The sequence below is a fragment of the Strigops habroptila genome, chromosome 6, assembly GCF_004027225.2.
Source record: "Strigops habroptila isolate Jane chromosome 6, bStrHab1.2.pri, whole genome shotgun sequence".
In the NCBI taxonomy this organism is placed as follows: domain Eukaryota; kingdom Metazoa; phylum Chordata; class Aves; order Psittaciformes; family Psittacidae; genus Strigops; species Strigops habroptila.
The window spans coordinates 34,624,438-34,641,474 of record NC_044282.2 but is presented as its reverse complement, the minus strand read 5'-3'; positions in this window follow the sequence as shown (position 1 = coordinate 34,641,474).

Genomic DNA, 17,037 nt, shown 5'->3' with positions numbered 1-17,037 from the left:
CCTTTTGGAGAGAAGAAAATAAACCCAAGAAAACTTATCATATCTGTCATTAATAAGATTAAACACAATTGCTGTAGAAAGAACTAAGAAAACATCAAACTCCACCAGACAAATAACCCTTTAGCATGAACGAGGTTTATCATTAGGTCTGTATAAAAGACATAAAAATTCTTATTTATGCTTCTAAATTCATTGCTATTTTGATGATGTTACAAAAATCTCAAACTAGTTTTCTAGTTCATTTTTTTCTTTTTAAACAGAAGTAAAATCTAACTGATTATAAAATGCAATTTTTACACAACAGTGAGCAGACATTTCTTTCTGATAGTTCTGAAGTTTTACCTGGAATGAGTACTTGCTACTGTGGAGCAAATGCCTGATATAAATACAAATCCTGACACACCCATACTTGACTGAAGGCATATGTTATTGTTTCCGTTTGCATTTCTGTATAAACATGTCCTAGTATCTTCTTTTCCCTTATCAATAGCCTGACTTCCTTTTGTCCTTAAACCTGAGGTCAGAAGTACCTTTATTTTATAGAAAGTGTGGTAGTAGTAATCACAGAGCAGTATGTATATACTCAACATCTGCAATGCATACAAGCTGCACCATTTTTCAATGAGAAATCTAATAAAGAATGCTAAATTTTGTACTTAGCCTTGGTTGGAATACAGGAATTTGCTTCTTCATTTAACCTTTTCCTTACTTTTAAAGACTGGTTCAGCTGGTCACCTTCTTTTACAGCAGAATTATTTAGAAATGTTTTGTGTGGTTTGAGAGCAAAATACTTTTTTTTTTTTTTACACTAATACCATTAAGGTGTTGAAATAGAAGGTTTGTATACACCAACATATGTAGTTAAGAACAGAATCGTAGACTAAACTAGGTGGGAGACTGTCTGGTTCACTCCACTGCTCAAATCTTAAAGATATATTTAGTTGCTCAGGGCTTTAAATAGGTTACCTGAAAGTTCTGTTGAGCCATGCATCCTGGTGCCAGTGAAGGGGGACACACAAGAATAAGGCAGCCGGATAGTTATACTTACCATGAATATTCTCCCAGGATCAGTGAACCTATAGTTCAGGCACTGAGACATAGGTGGTCTTCTGACAGATACTACTTTACACTGTCCATCTAGAGTAATTCTCTTACCGGCCTGCCATCTGCATATTCCTGGTGACATACAGCAGCAATATGGTACTTGTATAATTTAAGACCAAGCTTAACTGCTCTGCAGTAAGTGACAGAACATTTGCACTGACACAGAAATTATACTTGCTGCATTTCTTTCTCAAGATAATAGCAATATGAAGTTGTTTCAAAAGATTAGGGTATGTCTAAATGCCTATTGGAGCCAATCGTTATTTAATGAACTCAAAAGGAAACCAAAATGTGTCTGACTACGCAGATGATACAGAAGCTCATGTATGGTGTGAGCTTAGTTTTTCCAGGCACAGCTGTGCAGGCTGACACACAGGCAGGAGTCATGTTTAACCATTTTAGAATCTGGCCAGAACACAGGACTGTTTGCATGTTCCCATATAGCAATGTTTTCTATAGTTCTTTCAGACACATACACAATTTTATCTTTCCTTAATTATTTTATGCGTTCATTGCAAATATATAGGTTGTGTATGTTTGTACATCTGATTTCAATAACATTCTTGAAAGATGGCTGTCTTGGTACAACAAGCAAGATACAACTTTCCTTAAGGCTAGTGTTTGCAGATATTCTTCAAAGGGTACACAGATTAAAAAACTAGAGTATGAAGATATTTTCTTTCATGTGTCAAAGTACTTCCCATTTTTTGTGTCAGGAGAAATGTGGGTAGTAGACATCTCTTTTGTATGTTTCGACTGCAGAAAAGAGAGTTTAGAAGAGTGTAAAAAATCCTGTAAAATATATATTTGGCATTAAGAGTTATGCCTTTCAATTGTATCAGTTTTGATGCTGATAAAACCTAGCGCTATTAAATTCGGACTAGGTTTAGCAATTTTCACAAGTATTTTCTAGAGGGAGAGTGATATAGCATAGTTGAGGGTTTTGGATCAAGGACATTATATGATTTCTCTCTGTCACTCAGGTATTAAATGTGAATTATAGAAGGTTATTACATGTGTCGCCTTGCCTGAAGCAATGATACTAAGGTTTTTACAGAGCTATCAAAAACCTGCTGTGTCAGAGATTAGCATGATTTCAAATTATTATGAAGCACATGAGGATAATACTTAGAGTAAAATCATATTTGAAGGAACAGGGGAAATATGAAAAAGCTTCCATACTGTCAAAAGATTGACTTAAATGCAGCTTTTATACATATGTAAAAATACAGAACTTTCTGTTTTGCTAGCACAGGAAAAATTATTACAGTATGTTTTAAGAAAAGTTTTAACTCAAAACAGTTGTATAGAAAAGCAATATTTTCTGAGGTAGGTGTGAAGCAATGGCTATCACTCAGTATAGTAACGGGGAAGGTGAAGAAAGATTGTGTTTGTTGTAACTTACTAATTTTCAAGATGAAACTGTTCCATTGCAAGAAAAAGACAAGGCTGGTTTGTTTGCTTGTTTTTTCTCTTGACAGCAACAACAAACCCAACTAATAAAAACCAACCAAACAAATAAACTAAACCCAAAGTAACTACAAACTAAAGTAAAACAAACCATAAAGAAAAAAAAAACATATGAGAGGGTTATGGACAGGGTGCAAAAGAGGTATATAGAAATAGCGTGAGCATTCAGAGGTGACATTAGGAGGACAGAATCCCAGCTGGGGCTCAAATTGGCAAGGGATGTGTAAAATAACAAGAAAGGGTCCTGTACCTATGTTACTAGAAAACATACATACAAGGAATATGTTGGTCCACTGCTAAATGGGACTGGCAAGTTAGTCATAAATAGCATAAAAAGGCTGAGATACTTAATGCACTCTTTGTCTTAGTCTTCATGGGTAAGGTCAGTCCCAAAGCCTCTTTCTCAAGAGGTAGTGATGAAGCAAAGAATGATCAAGTGAGAGAACATCTGAAAAACTTGGACATATACATACCTGTAGGGCCTGACATGATACATGGCAGGGTGCTAAAAGGGTTGTCTGACATCCTTGCAAAATCATTATTATCTTCGAAAGGGCCAAGTGGGGTCCTGAATGATTGTGAAAGAGAAAAGAATACATCCATCTATACACACGGCAAAAAGGAAGATGCAGGAAACTGTAGGCCAGTTAGCCTCACTTCAGCCTCACTGGGAAAATTAATGAATAGGTCCTCACAGAAATTACTTTCCAGCACATGAAGGACACAGTGAATAGCAAAAAGTGATGGGAAAATGCAGTGCAGATTTACCAAAGGTAAATTGTGCTTGACCAACCCAGCTGTCTTCTGTGATGAAGCTATTTGCTCAGTGGATGAAGGCAGAGCTGTGGATGTTGTGTATCTCGATTTTAGCAAAGCATTTGATGTGATTTCCAACAACATTCTTGTTGACAAGCTGGTTAAGGTATGGATTGGACAGGCAGACCACAGAATAGATGGAAAACAAGCTAAATTCCGGACTCAAAGGGTAGTAGTTGGTGGTTCAAAGTAGCACCCATTCATAAGTGGAGTTGCTCAGAAGTTGATACTGCATCAACTAGTATTCAGTGTCTTTATAAACAGTTGGGATGATGGGGTTGAATGCACCCTCACCAACTTTGCGGATGACACCAAACTTGGAGGAGAGGTAGATACATCAGGAGGTAGAGTCACCAGAGAGAGACTTTGACAGGATGACTGAGCCAGCAAGAATTCCATGAAGTTTAACAAGGATAAATACAAAGTCCTGCAACTAGAAAAGAATAATTCCAAGCATCAGCACAGGATGGGGTACGAAAAGCAAGGGTGTAGCTCTGCCGGAAAGGTCCTGGGGATCATGGAGGTGAGCATTCTGGACATGAACCAGCAGTGTGTTCCTTGGCAGTAAAGAAGACAAAGTATATCCTGGACTGCATCAGCAAGAGTTTAGTGAACAGATCAAGAAAGGTGGTTGCTCAGCTGTGCTTGATCAAACCAGTTTCATTCTACCCAGTCCAAGACAGACATTGAAATATTGGAGAGCATCCCAGGGAGGGCAACCAAAGTGATAGGGTTTGAAAATTTGACATATGATGAAAGATTGAAGGAATTTGGTTTGTTCGGAGAAAAGAAGGCTTAGGGGGACTGTAATTACACTCTTCCAATACCTAAAAACAATTATAGAGGAGGTGGAGATTCCCTTTTCACAAAGATACATAGTGACAGGGCAGGAGATTTGAATGTAAGAAAAAAAATTCTTTATCATGAAAACAATTTAACTTTGGATTAGGTCACACAGAGAACTGGCAAAATCTTCCTTCCTATAATATTCCAGACTCTGGAATTCAAGACAGGACCATGGATAACCAGATTTCTCTTCTAACCTAGACTTTTCTACGGTTCTGTGATATCTGTAAGAAATATCTCTTATAACTAGAGATGACAAGAAGGTGAAAAAATGTGGCTGACATCAGGTGTGACCCTTAGTCATAAGGTCTTCTGAAATTCAGGATACACTTGCTCAGCTTTGGTGTCATGTTAACAAACTTCATGTAATTGCATCTGTGGTTCAAAGGAGGACAAAGATACTGGGTTTTTTATGCTCTTGTAAATCACTATGGTAACACTCTTACACAAAGCACCCATGTGGGAGCAAGAGGAATGATAATCTCTCTGGCTTCAGCTTTCAAAAATTGAGCATCTAATCTAAACTAGCCATCCAGGATCTCATCATAATTAGTGCAGAGAAACAGATGTTTCTGGAAAGAAAGATCCTAGACAACGATCACATGCCAGATGCCTATCATTTAGGCATGGCTAAAATTGAGATTAATTGCTTTTTAAGTGACATGCCCAAGGAAAAAGTAATTATTTCTCGCGTAATAACTGGCTCAGAAATTTTCTGAAAAGGAATAAGTTTGAAAAGGGATGTACCATGTTCTGATTCGTGTTCTGAGTGAGAAAATAAATGATTTCAGATGTTTAGGAAGAGTGCTTTTTTATGAGGTGGATGACACAATGGTCCTAAGACCATTATGGGCTGTATAGAATCTTCTAGTAATGGAACAAAAATCTCAGTGAATAGAAATAGAATGAAAGAAAATTTTAAAGTGTTTGGTAAGAGAAATCTGTTGGGAATAGGAAAAAGAAACCACAACTGTTTTGTGCTGAATGTGGTGGCTAGGTTTAATTTGTGCCGTTCCAGACTTCAATGCCCTTCTAGTACTCTTTCTATACCTAGTATACCAGAATTTAGTACTGTTTTATAGTATAATAATTTTGATTAGTTTTAAGGGGATATTAATTTTTTTAAATAATAAAAATAGAATAAACACTTTAGCACAGAATATTTCAAGCCTTGTGGGCTACTTGATTTATTCCTTGCCAGCAGCACTGCACCTCAGGTCTTATTTAAAATACATTGCCCACTGTCGCTGCCTGAACTCCTTCAGTGTTTTAATGTTATTTCAAGGAGAGCCAGAACTGTTTGCCTTGGGCTTTCCAGATGATTGTGGTTCTCTGCTTTTCAGATCAATTCCTGAAGCAGGAGATATAACCACTGCAAATCTTAGAAACAATACTTTATTGGCTCCGGACATACCTGCCTTATTTTCAGGAACACGCATAAGGCAGAGCCCATAGAAACTGTGGCTGCACAGATCAGCTGGGCTCAAATGTCGTTACTGCTTCTCCTGATTTTTGGAAGGGAGTGTGGAACATGGACAAAATGAGGTCTCTTAAGTGCTGGGTAGTTCTGTGTATCATTTGTATCTCAGTTACCTAAATGGTAGTTCTAAGAAATATTTTTAAATGAGACCTGTTTTCTGGATTCTAAACTCTTGAAAGCAGTTCTGTATTACTTGTCAGTCATGTGCAAAACAGTGCTTAAAATTGTATCCATTGTAGTTCTCTTAGATACATAGATATTCTCATCCTTGTTATTTAGTCAAATCAGATAAACCTAAAGAAATTGGAACTATACAAGAAAAAAAAAGAAACAGTGCATTTTTATTCAGTTTCTTAGCCTTTCTTAGCTCATTTCTTAGCCAAACTAAAGATTGTATTATGATCTATCTGTTCTCGTATATGTAAACATTCTTTTGTAATAACCTTGCCACATAAACCCAATACATATGGATACAGCATAAGGACTGTGAAGAGTCTTTAGACTTTAAGAAAGCATAATCAGAACTCTATAGACTAAAGCTGACATCAGATATAAACCTAATTTGTGGGCCACATATTAAGCCGATTTTGTATCTGCTTTTTTTGCAGCAATACAAAAATTAATTGAAGTGGTTTTACAAAGCAGCACCCCTTGGACAAGAATCTCCATTATCAAATAGCCAATTTACAAGAAACAAGATACGCAGGTTCTGCATCTCTGAAAGTCCTGTGTCACCTCCTTTTTTTACTATTGCATCATACTTACAGAAAATAATTCCCATTTACAGTGATCAGTGATCACTAAGAAGACTTGCTGGACAAGAGTAAAAGGCTACTCTGTTAGAGGCATGAGTATTGTAGAATAGCTATGTTTTCAAGATTTTCTCGTGTGTGTGTTATGTTCAATACATTTCTGAATATTTCATGGTATTTTTTATTATGAAGTCAGAGTACCACTCATTGTAACAAATAGAACTGGGCTGACACCAGGCATTCTTCTGGTTTGCATATATTACAGAGTGAACTCAGAAGCACAGATGTGGACTCTTACCAGCAACAGATCACAGTATATTTATTGACAAGTCTAAACCTAATGATCAGCCAAAATGAGAAGAGGTTTGTGTTTGTTTTCTCTGTTGGCTGCATCTGGTACTTGTAAGGTTTTTATTCTCAAGTGTTAATTTACATCAACAGAATAATTCATAATAGTTGTTGTGAGTTATTTGATAATATATATCATTGTATTTGAATTTTGACACAGCCCCACAGTGCTGGGTGAAACTAAATATCTTGCATCTGTGAGCCCAATTTATGCAAATTGTGATAGGCTGTTAAAATTAGCTGTGTCTAGGCTACTTTATATGACTACATGGGTTGCTTCTTTTGTGTGTGTGCTTGCAGAAGTGAATGACAATGAGTCTTTGCTTTTCCTTCCTGACACACACTGCCAGAAAATAGAGGAGTACTGTGTTCTCTCATATAGAACTCTGACGCATACAATTGAGTACCTGCACTTTTTAGATTTTCTGTTCTACCTGCCAACAGCTGAGTGCTAATATGATAGAAAAGCTGTTTCCAAAAAAACCCATGCATATGTATTTATATAAGCCTCTTAGAGCTGGTAGTATAGCCATAAGAAAAATTACTTTTGGAGTAAATAAATGGTAATACATGTATAAGCCTTTAAACTGTTTATTGCACATTATTTTATCATCTTAGCATATTTAGTTTAAAAGGAACTGTATTTTGCCAAGGACATGAATGTATCCTTTTCTTCTCTCTCTTCTGTCATGTACAGCATTTCCAAATCTGAAGGGTTTTTGTTGTTGGGTGGGTTTGTTTTGGGTATTGTGGTCGTGTGGTGGTTTTTTGGTTGGTTTTTTTTTTGTTTTGCTTTCCTCCTGAGGAAATTATCATGGAATAGTTATAAAAATATTTTTAATACCATCAAAATAATAATTTCTGGATTTTGAGGTTCTGTCAGTCTCATCTGAGTGGCAAATATGTTATTCTCTTTATTAAACGTCAATACATTTTACTTCCTGCTATTGCATATTTTGTTGGAGATTTAAAAATCCCCTTTTTATTGATCAAGCCTTCAATTAGTGAGTTTATTATGAAGTTCAGAAACCATCAAACAGAAAATAATTCAAAGGCCTTTCTCACAGAAATAAATATTTCCTCCCCCAACACACACTAAAACCATCGTAGAATGCATCATGAAAGACTGCAAGTTTCTTTTTACAAGGTTGCAAAGGTTTTCATAAAATTGCACAAGACTGCCTACAAGACAATTGTATTTATTAGTGTTGATATCACAGTTACATAGAGAAGAAAATATATAGAAAAGAAAGAAATACAAAAAAGAAAATATATTAAATGGAATGACGAAACATTAGGCATCTAGATAGTTACAGGATAAAATTAGATTTTATGAACTAGAAATAACAGTGTTCCCACTGACTTATGAGGGATAGGACACTACCCAGCATTCGGGAACAGTAAAGATCATACATTACATGAAAGGATGGAAATAATGAATGTTATATTGTCTTCAGGCTTAGAAAGACAAAGAAGACATAGTGTACAGTGAAAGAAGTATAAAAAAAGCATTTGCAATTTAGAAAGGAAAAGGACATTTTAGAGAGAAGAATATATATTCATTTTTGTTTGGCATTTCCTCAGTTTTTAAACTTTTGGCTTCAATTTCTTCTTCTCTATTACTTAACCTACTGTCATGTATTTATTCTACATGTGCATACTACAGCTACGACCTAGACTGAATTCCCTTTTTATTTTTGTGATGTCTTCTGAGACACTTTGAGGTAAAAAGAGTGATGAATGTGAGAATGACAAGCATAATGTTAGTATCCAGCAAAGGTAATGGGCATTCTTTATTACTTTCTCATCCTCTGTCCATTCTAAAATTTAGTAGAAACTATTTGGCTTAATATTCTTTTAAACAAAAGTGTTACAATTTAAATCTAAAATAGGTCTTTGATGGGAAGCTAAACAAAATTCTAGGCAGGGTATAGGTTGTCTTGCAAGCTATTGGCAGTGGAGGGGCGGGCTGCAGGTCTCTGTGGGGAGGGGCTGGGGCTGCCCCATGCCGGACACAGCCAGTTCCAGCCAGATCCAGCCCACCCACTGCCAGGCACGGCTGAGCCCCACAGCAGAGGTGGTGGTGCCTCAGGGAAAAGGTATTTCAGAAAGGGCAAAAAATGCCAGATGGCAGAGGGATGATGGACATAAAAGAGTGACAAAATACAGGGGCAGCACCAAGGTGAGAGAGAAAGTAGAGGAGGAGGTGCTCTAGGTGCCAGAGCAGAGATTCCCCTGCAAGCACATGGAGAAGATCCCAAATCAAATCTGTTTTGCCCATGACAGTAACTGGCAGGTGATCTCCCTGTCTTTATCTCAACTCACGAGTATTTCCATCTCATTTTCTCCCTGTGTACTGTAAGGGAGGGGGAGTGAGAGAGCAGCTGAGTGGGGATCTGGCAGCCAGGCCAGGTCTATGAACCACACACGCATAAGATATGTAGTATGTAATATGTAGTCCACTTAGGATGTAGAATTATTTTGGGAAAAAGAAAAAAGAGAAAATGAAAGAGAGAGAAAGAACGAATGAACCTCGGTCATTGATCATTTGAAATTACTATTGAAAGGTTTAATTTCACCCAAATTATTCTTCTGAGTAATGTTCTATGAAAGCTATGTAACATCCCTTTCCTATTTTTTGTTACTCTGATGCACTGTCGAATGAAGACCAGGGGAATTTCTTGTTGATGTACATTTATTATAATAGCAACCAGAGTATACCAATAGCATCAAGACTGCCTTCATTCCATCATCTGTTACAGATGATCTTCAGTCATAACAACTTGACAGTCTTAGCATTCTTCCTCTTGAAATTGGTTGTGTAGATTGATGCCCATCTAGTGCACAAATGAAAGGATATTTACAAAAGGAAATGATGAGATCATATTGTATTAACAATACTCACATTTATTTCCTTTTCTTGAAAATGTTTGTTGTGAGTTAACCTCAGTATGCAGCTAAGCACCACACATGCACTCTCACTTGCTTCCCTTTTCAGCCCCAATGGGATGGTGGAAAATGAAAGAAATAATAGAAGTGACAAAACTCACTGGTCAGTATAAAAATAGTCTAATAATAAGGGGAGAAGTATAAGAAGAAAGAAAGAAACAAAGCAAAATAAACCAAAATAAAACAAGTGATGAAAAGGTCACCACCTTCTATAGGTAGGCTGATATTTAGCCAGTGCCTGAGCAAAAGACAGCAAACCTACTCAAACCCTGCTCCTCTATGTTTTATTGCTGTGCATGACATTATATGGCATGGATACCACATAGTGTGGTATCAGCATTGTTTTGCTCACAAATCAGTTTGAGATTTTTTTTTAGATAGGCTGTGGTTTCCACTGTTGCTTTAAAGTTATTCAGCAATTGACAACTGTGGAAAAATAAAATGAAAGATATTCAGTCATTTCCAAGAAAGTGATAATATTCTTCTGCGTGATGAACGTATCTGGCTGCTTTCCTCTTAAATTGTTCCATTGTTTCCATGGTTCAGAGCAAGGGAACCACATTGCAAGGGGGCAGCAGTTCCTTTTGTATCAGCTAAATAGTGGCCAGTCTTGAAAACTACAACTTTTACTTGCTTAATAGGAACTCTGGTCTTTGCAACTGACCTGCCAAAGCTTTTATTTTCACCAGGCACTGTCAAAGTTCTCACAAATCAGACTATATCTATACTCTCTATCAAAGTGGGAGAGCGCTATGAGTTCCTTTATGTCCCCAGTCACAAACATGAGCAGTGACAATGATATTTTCTCAGGCCAAAATTGTGATCAGACCATTATAAAAAGGTGAGCTGGTAAGAAGATGTAGTCTCTGAAATACCTCTTGCCGAAATATTTCAATGCTAGTGAACTTAACATTTCCTGACAGAAAAATACACCACTGTGTATTAATTTGCTTCTGCTCCTCAACTTCTATGTGGTAAAAGAACAAGTTGTTTAGCCTAAAGTTTTCACAAGAACTGTTTGCATTCTTCCTTTTTGGTTTCTCGACCAGAGACCTTGCATAGTGATAAATAGATTCCTAGTGGTTTCACAAATTCAGAGAATTCAGTGCAACCTATGCTTTAATACAGAAAATTCTATAATATGCTACCGTAGTTGGAGAAGTCTGACTAAAAAGTAACTACGTACCCAACAAACTAAATATCCAAATAAGAGCCTTTTGCCTTTAGTATATTACTTAATGTTTACTGCTTCTGTAAAATGGGAATAATACTCCACTTGATTTACAGTTAATGAAAATTAATGAAGCACTGAACTATAGGGTTGAATGTTCCAAGAGAAGCAGAATAAAATGACTAAGTCTGTGTATGAACTGGCTTCTCTCACTTAGACACCAAATTTCCCTGAAGTTTTAGAGGCCAGGTGAAATAGTTCTCCTCAAAAAAGTGTTCTTGTTCCCTCTATCACCAGTAGAAGGAACCTGAAAGCACAAAAGAGTCAAGAGCTGCACAGACAAATAGTGGTTTTTGATCTTCTGCCGCATTTTTGAGTTATCTATCTTGTTGGTTTTTTTAAATATATTATAGATTTTTTGTGTGGTATGTAGTATCACAGTATACAAAAAATATATGAAATCAATGGGACTCTGTCTTATTTTACTATTCAGTTTTATTACAGAAGCACAGTTGGGGTTTGAATAATTGAAATTTTAAAGGATTTTAATAGAATGCATTGCCCTATACAATAATTTAATTAATCAAACCTGACTTACTTTTTTTTAATTTAGTCTTTCTGTACAGAACATCTTTTTAACTGAATGGAAAAACCAAGTTATGTTATCATTCATGAATCATGTTTTCATGTCAAATTAAATAGAAAATATCAGCAGTATATTGTGAAAAGTTTATTTTTTTCTACTTGTGTCTTTTCTCCCTTTCAGTTGTTATGAATGAATTTTTTTATTTTTTTTTTTCAGGTAATTACCTTTTGGAACATGTACTGATTATTACAGAAGTATTTTGTTTCTTGTATTTGTTGGTATACTATTCAAAATTTTGGCTTGAGGATTGGTTTCTCTCTTAGCTCTTTAACTGTTCCTGTTTCTTTATTTTTCATTTTTACCATTATCTTCTCCTTTTCTGAAATTGAGTATCAGTGTTGTTATGCTGCTTGAAATATAAATTACTAACTTCTAGGTTCATTAAAAATATGACCTTCCAAGGGGCTGTTGAGATGCTGTCCAGGCCTTGGATTTTAAACCCTTCTCTATCATCCATGTGGCAGTGAATGATATTGCCAGTGGAGACTCAGAGAGCATCAGCAGTGAGCACAGATCTCAGAGGGCTAATGTGAAAGCCAGTAATGTCCAGGTAATGGTGTCTTTGGATCCAGCAGTAACATGGAAAGGCTTGGGCAAGACTGGGTGCATCCTGTGAGCCAGCACCTGGCTACCCAGCCATTGCTGCTGGAAGGACTGTGGCTTAACAATCACAAGACCCTCACTAAGTACTGAGAACAATTGAAGAGAGACAGGATCTAGCTGGCAAGCAAGGAAAAGCCCAGTTAATGAGTCAATAACTTACTTAGGAGAGTGAAAAGTGACTAAATATTGAGGAAAAGTTAATGTACCAGAGGCAGTGAGGAAGTACCCAGGAACCCAAGAAATTGTGTGCTGGAGGTGGCTGTCACATCTCTAGGAAATCTCTGTGAATGGGCACCCATCACTCAAGCCTGTATGCAAATGTACATGCTATGGAAAAAAAGCAGAGAGAATTCGAGGTCTGTGTGTGTTCAGAGCTTTCATCCCCTTGGGATGTGTACAGTTCTGGTGTCCTCAACATAAAAAGGACATGGAGCTGTTGGAGCAAGTCCAGAGGAGGGCCACGAGGATGATAAGAGGGCTGGAGCACCTCCCGTATGAAGACAGGCTGAGAGAGTTGGGGCTGTTCAGCCTGGAGAAGAGAAGGCTGCGTGGAGACCTCATAGCAGCCTTCCAGTATCTGAGGGGGGTCTATAAGGATGCTGTGGAGGGACTCTTCCTTAGGGACTGTAGTGGTAGGACAAGGGGTAATGGCTTCAAACTTAAACAGGGGAAGTTTAGATTAGATATAAGGAAGAAGTTCTTTACAGTGAGGGTGGTGAAGCACTGGAATGGATTGCCCAGGGAGGTTGTGGATGCTCCATGCCTGGCGGTGTTCAAGGCCAGGTTGGACAGAGCCTTGAACCATGTGGTTTAGGGCAAGGTGTCCCTGCCCATGGCAGGGGGGTTGGAACTAGATGATCTTAAGGTCCTTTCCAACCCTTACTATTCTATGATTCTGTGATTCTATTACAGAGAAATGGTAGGGTAGGCTGCTAGCAGGTGTGCTGAAATGGATGTATTCAAGCTTTTATGAAGGTTCAGATAGAGAAGAAGAGGAGTTGTTACACTCCATGCAAAGGTACAGCTTCAATGCATTTTCCCTTTCCAAATGGTGTTAAAGCAATTGAGAATTTGGAGATCAGGATCAGAGGAAAGACCGACAAGAATGATACTGCTCTAGGTATCTGCTAGAGACCAAGCAAGAAACCGAAGTGGACATCTCCTTAAAGAAACTGGAAGTGTTATGGTCAGTGGTGATGCTCTGCTGTTCTTGCTGCTCACAAATAACTATAAGAACTGATTGGGATGGAAAGATCAAAAGAAAACTTGGCTGCAGTGAACATGTAAATCTAAATATTTCTGAAATTAGTATATCCCAATAAGAAATAATAATGGAAAAAAGGACAAGAGACTCATGTGGTTAACTAAGAAAGTAATAAAAGATATCAGTAGGGGAAAAAACATCTCATAACATAAAACAAAATATAAAAAGCGCTAAGAAGAATATGAAGTAAAGCCAAATGGTTTATAAAAGCTAAAAGTGGCAGGAGAGGATTGTTCAGGAAAAGAATCAAATAATAAAAGTTTTTTTCATAGATAACATTTTCAACAGGGAAATACAGTCAGCATGTAAATCATGGGAATCCAAACCATGATGCTTTGAAAGCCCTCAAAATGTTTTGCAATATAGACACTCATCCTCCCAGATGAGTCCATTCTGTCACAGAGAACTCTTCTGTACTTTTGATTTGACTTCCTTTTCCCATGGTATTAAGTATCTCTTAGAGTTCTTATTTCTCATTTTGCTCTTCAGCGACTGGTACATAACTATATCTCCAGTGTACAAGAAAATTCATAAACAGGAACCCTTAGTCTCCCCTTAAAACAAATGAAAAATAAATAAAATAAAACAAAACAAAATAAAATAAAATTAAATTAAATTAAAATAAAACAAATCTTCAGTGTCTGGAGCATCATAGCGTACAGAGGGTGGAAGCAAGGACACGTAGGTTGGGAGGAATACAAAGAAATTGTCTGAGCAGCCAGGAATCAGGTTCAGAAAGCTAACGCCCTGACAGAATTAAATCTGGCCAGGGCCATCAAGGGCAACAAGAAAAGCTTCTATAGGTATATCAGTGATAAAAGTAAGACTAGGGAAAATGTGGGCCCCCTCCAGAAGGAAATGGGAGACCTGGTTACCCAGGATATGGAGAAGGCTGAGGTGCTCAACAACTTTTTTGCCTTGATCTTCACCAGGAAGTATTCCACCCACACTGCCCAAGTTGTAGAAGGCAAAGGCAGGGACTGGGAGAATGAAGAACCACATGATGTAGGAGAAGATCAGGTTCAGGACCATGTAAGGAACCTGAAGGTGCATAAGTCTATGGGATCTGATGAGATGATGCATCCGTGGGTTCTGAGGGACTTGGTGGATGAATGTGACCAAGCCATTATCCATCATGTTTGAGAAGTTGTGGCAGTCTAGTGAGGTTCCCACTGACTGGAAAATGGGAAACATAACCCCCATTTATAAAAAGGGTAAAAAGGAAGACCCAAGGAGCTGCAGGCCAATCAGTCTTATCTGTGTGCACAGCAAGATCATGGAGCAGATCCTCCTGGAAACTATGCTAAGATGCATGGAAAATAAGGAAGTGATTGGTGATAGCTAACATGGCTTCACTAAGAGCAAATTGTGCATGACAAATTTGGTGGCCTTCTACAATGGGGTTAGAGCATTGGTAGATAAGGGAAGTGTGACTGGTGCCGATTCTTTACTGAAAGTGCGGTGAGACAGTCAAGCAAGTTGCCCAGAGAAGTGGTGAATGCCCCATCCCTGGAAGCGTTCAGGGCCAGGTTGGACGGGGCTTTGAGCAATCTGGTCTAGTGGAAGGTGTCCCTGCCCGTGTTCTTGTGGCTCCTTCCAACCCAAACCATTCTATGATTCTATATGTATAGATCAATTCTATTTATATATGTATGATATTTCTATGTAATTTACTTCTGCTTTTCTTTCTCTTGGATGTTACCAGTTTGCAAGCAGTTATTGGTGTAGTGATTCATGTGACCAGTTGAACTGGATTTCACAACTAAAACAATTCTATTAGCAAGACTGGGAAGACAGAAATCAGAATTAAGGGAAAAATATATTTTATACCTTTATAACTCTGGGAATTCTAGTTGTTTAAAAATTCTGGCTATTCATCCTAAATCTATAAACTAATTCCTCCCCTGTGACCTATTGTGAAGATTATTAAATCCATTAGTGTACTGTCAGGACCTTTTATAGTTTCTATTATAATGTGGTGCATAAGATGTCTGTAAAATGTGTGATGATGTATTTGATAGTAACAGAATCTTGGGCTATTATGCTAGAATATTACATGCTCAATTTCTAAGCTCATTTTCTTCCTTTTTTTATTATTTCCCTTTTTTTTTTTTCTGTTCATCCTTTTTAAGAGACAAAATTCATAATAGAATGAAGTTAAGGGTACGAAGAAAAATTTGTACTTTGAAGATTCTAAAGCTTCAGATGTTATTGTATGTGATTTAAAATACTAAATAGGCAGTCCAGAGTTAAAGTAATCCAAATATGCTATAGTAAGAAACAATTATTACAAAAGAATTAGAATTTCAACTGCATATCTTGCTATAAAATTATGATTGCGTAGAACAGAAGACATTTTGTTGGGAAGTTTTGAAACAATATAATTTTATATGACCATACAGATAGGTATGACACATCAAATATCATCTGGCTTGGAGACACTCTTTCACAGAGGTGGAAAACATTTTTAAATGATCATTAAGTCTGGAACCAGCTCATGTCTGTTAACATGTGAGTTAACATGTCTGTCTGCACTATTTTATTATTCTTTAGAAAAACCTTTAAATGAAATATGATGGAGTTTTTTTCACATTTTTCAGGCCTTTTACTTGCCTGTTGAGAAAAAGCCCTTATTTTTGTTATGTTTCTAACTTGTTAGAGTATGATATATACCATATGGTACACCTGGTATACATCTCTCACCTTGTTCTGTTTGGATTTATTTTCATTTTCTTTTTTCTTTTTTTTTCTTGCACATATTATATTGAATGAAAATTAAAACTTCTTTATAATGAAGCTTGAAAAAAATCCCAGTTGTTCTGGAGCGTATGATTTTCCTGAATAATTTAATTTTTGCTATTTATACTACTCTTTCTTCCCTCTCTTCCTCATCTTCTGGTTCCCCACCCTTTCTCTGCTGCCCCCCTCCCCTCCTCTTACCTGATGATTCACTGCTGGGGACCTGTAAGAACATATGAGACAGTTCTTGTTTGCTTTAAAAGTATTAAGGTGCAAAATGAAGCTGACGTTCTTGGAGCTTGAGTCATTCCCTGTAAGGGGTCCTATCTACCACTGTGACATATGTGTTTAAAAACACCATTGTGTCAGTGTGATCTAATCCTTCTCAGAAATACAGTGCTTTTATGTCTGTCACTCTTGTGGGTGATATAAAGCAGATAAAATGACAGTTAAAAGTGAGTCATGAGCTGACTTTTAGTTCTTTTTAAGCAACTACAACATTTACTATGAAGTACCTCTAAAAAACTAGAAAGGATTATTGTATAGAGTTCTTTTTAAATATTGTTCCCACTTTCTAAATAAGTACAGCACGATTTCTGCATTCTGTTAACTTTTTTCCCCGTGTTGTTTTGATCCACATAGAGTAACATAAAATTGACATTCCAGGAAAATATCGTTAACAGATATCTAATCCTTTACTGGATTAATTACTCTTTCTAAAAGTCTGTAAGAAACTAGTGGACAATTGTCTTCCTATGACCTTTGCACAATTAGGCACTATATTTGAGAACCCTTACAAGGTAAGAAACACTAAGTAAGTGGCACAGTAAAATCCTCTGAAACCCACTT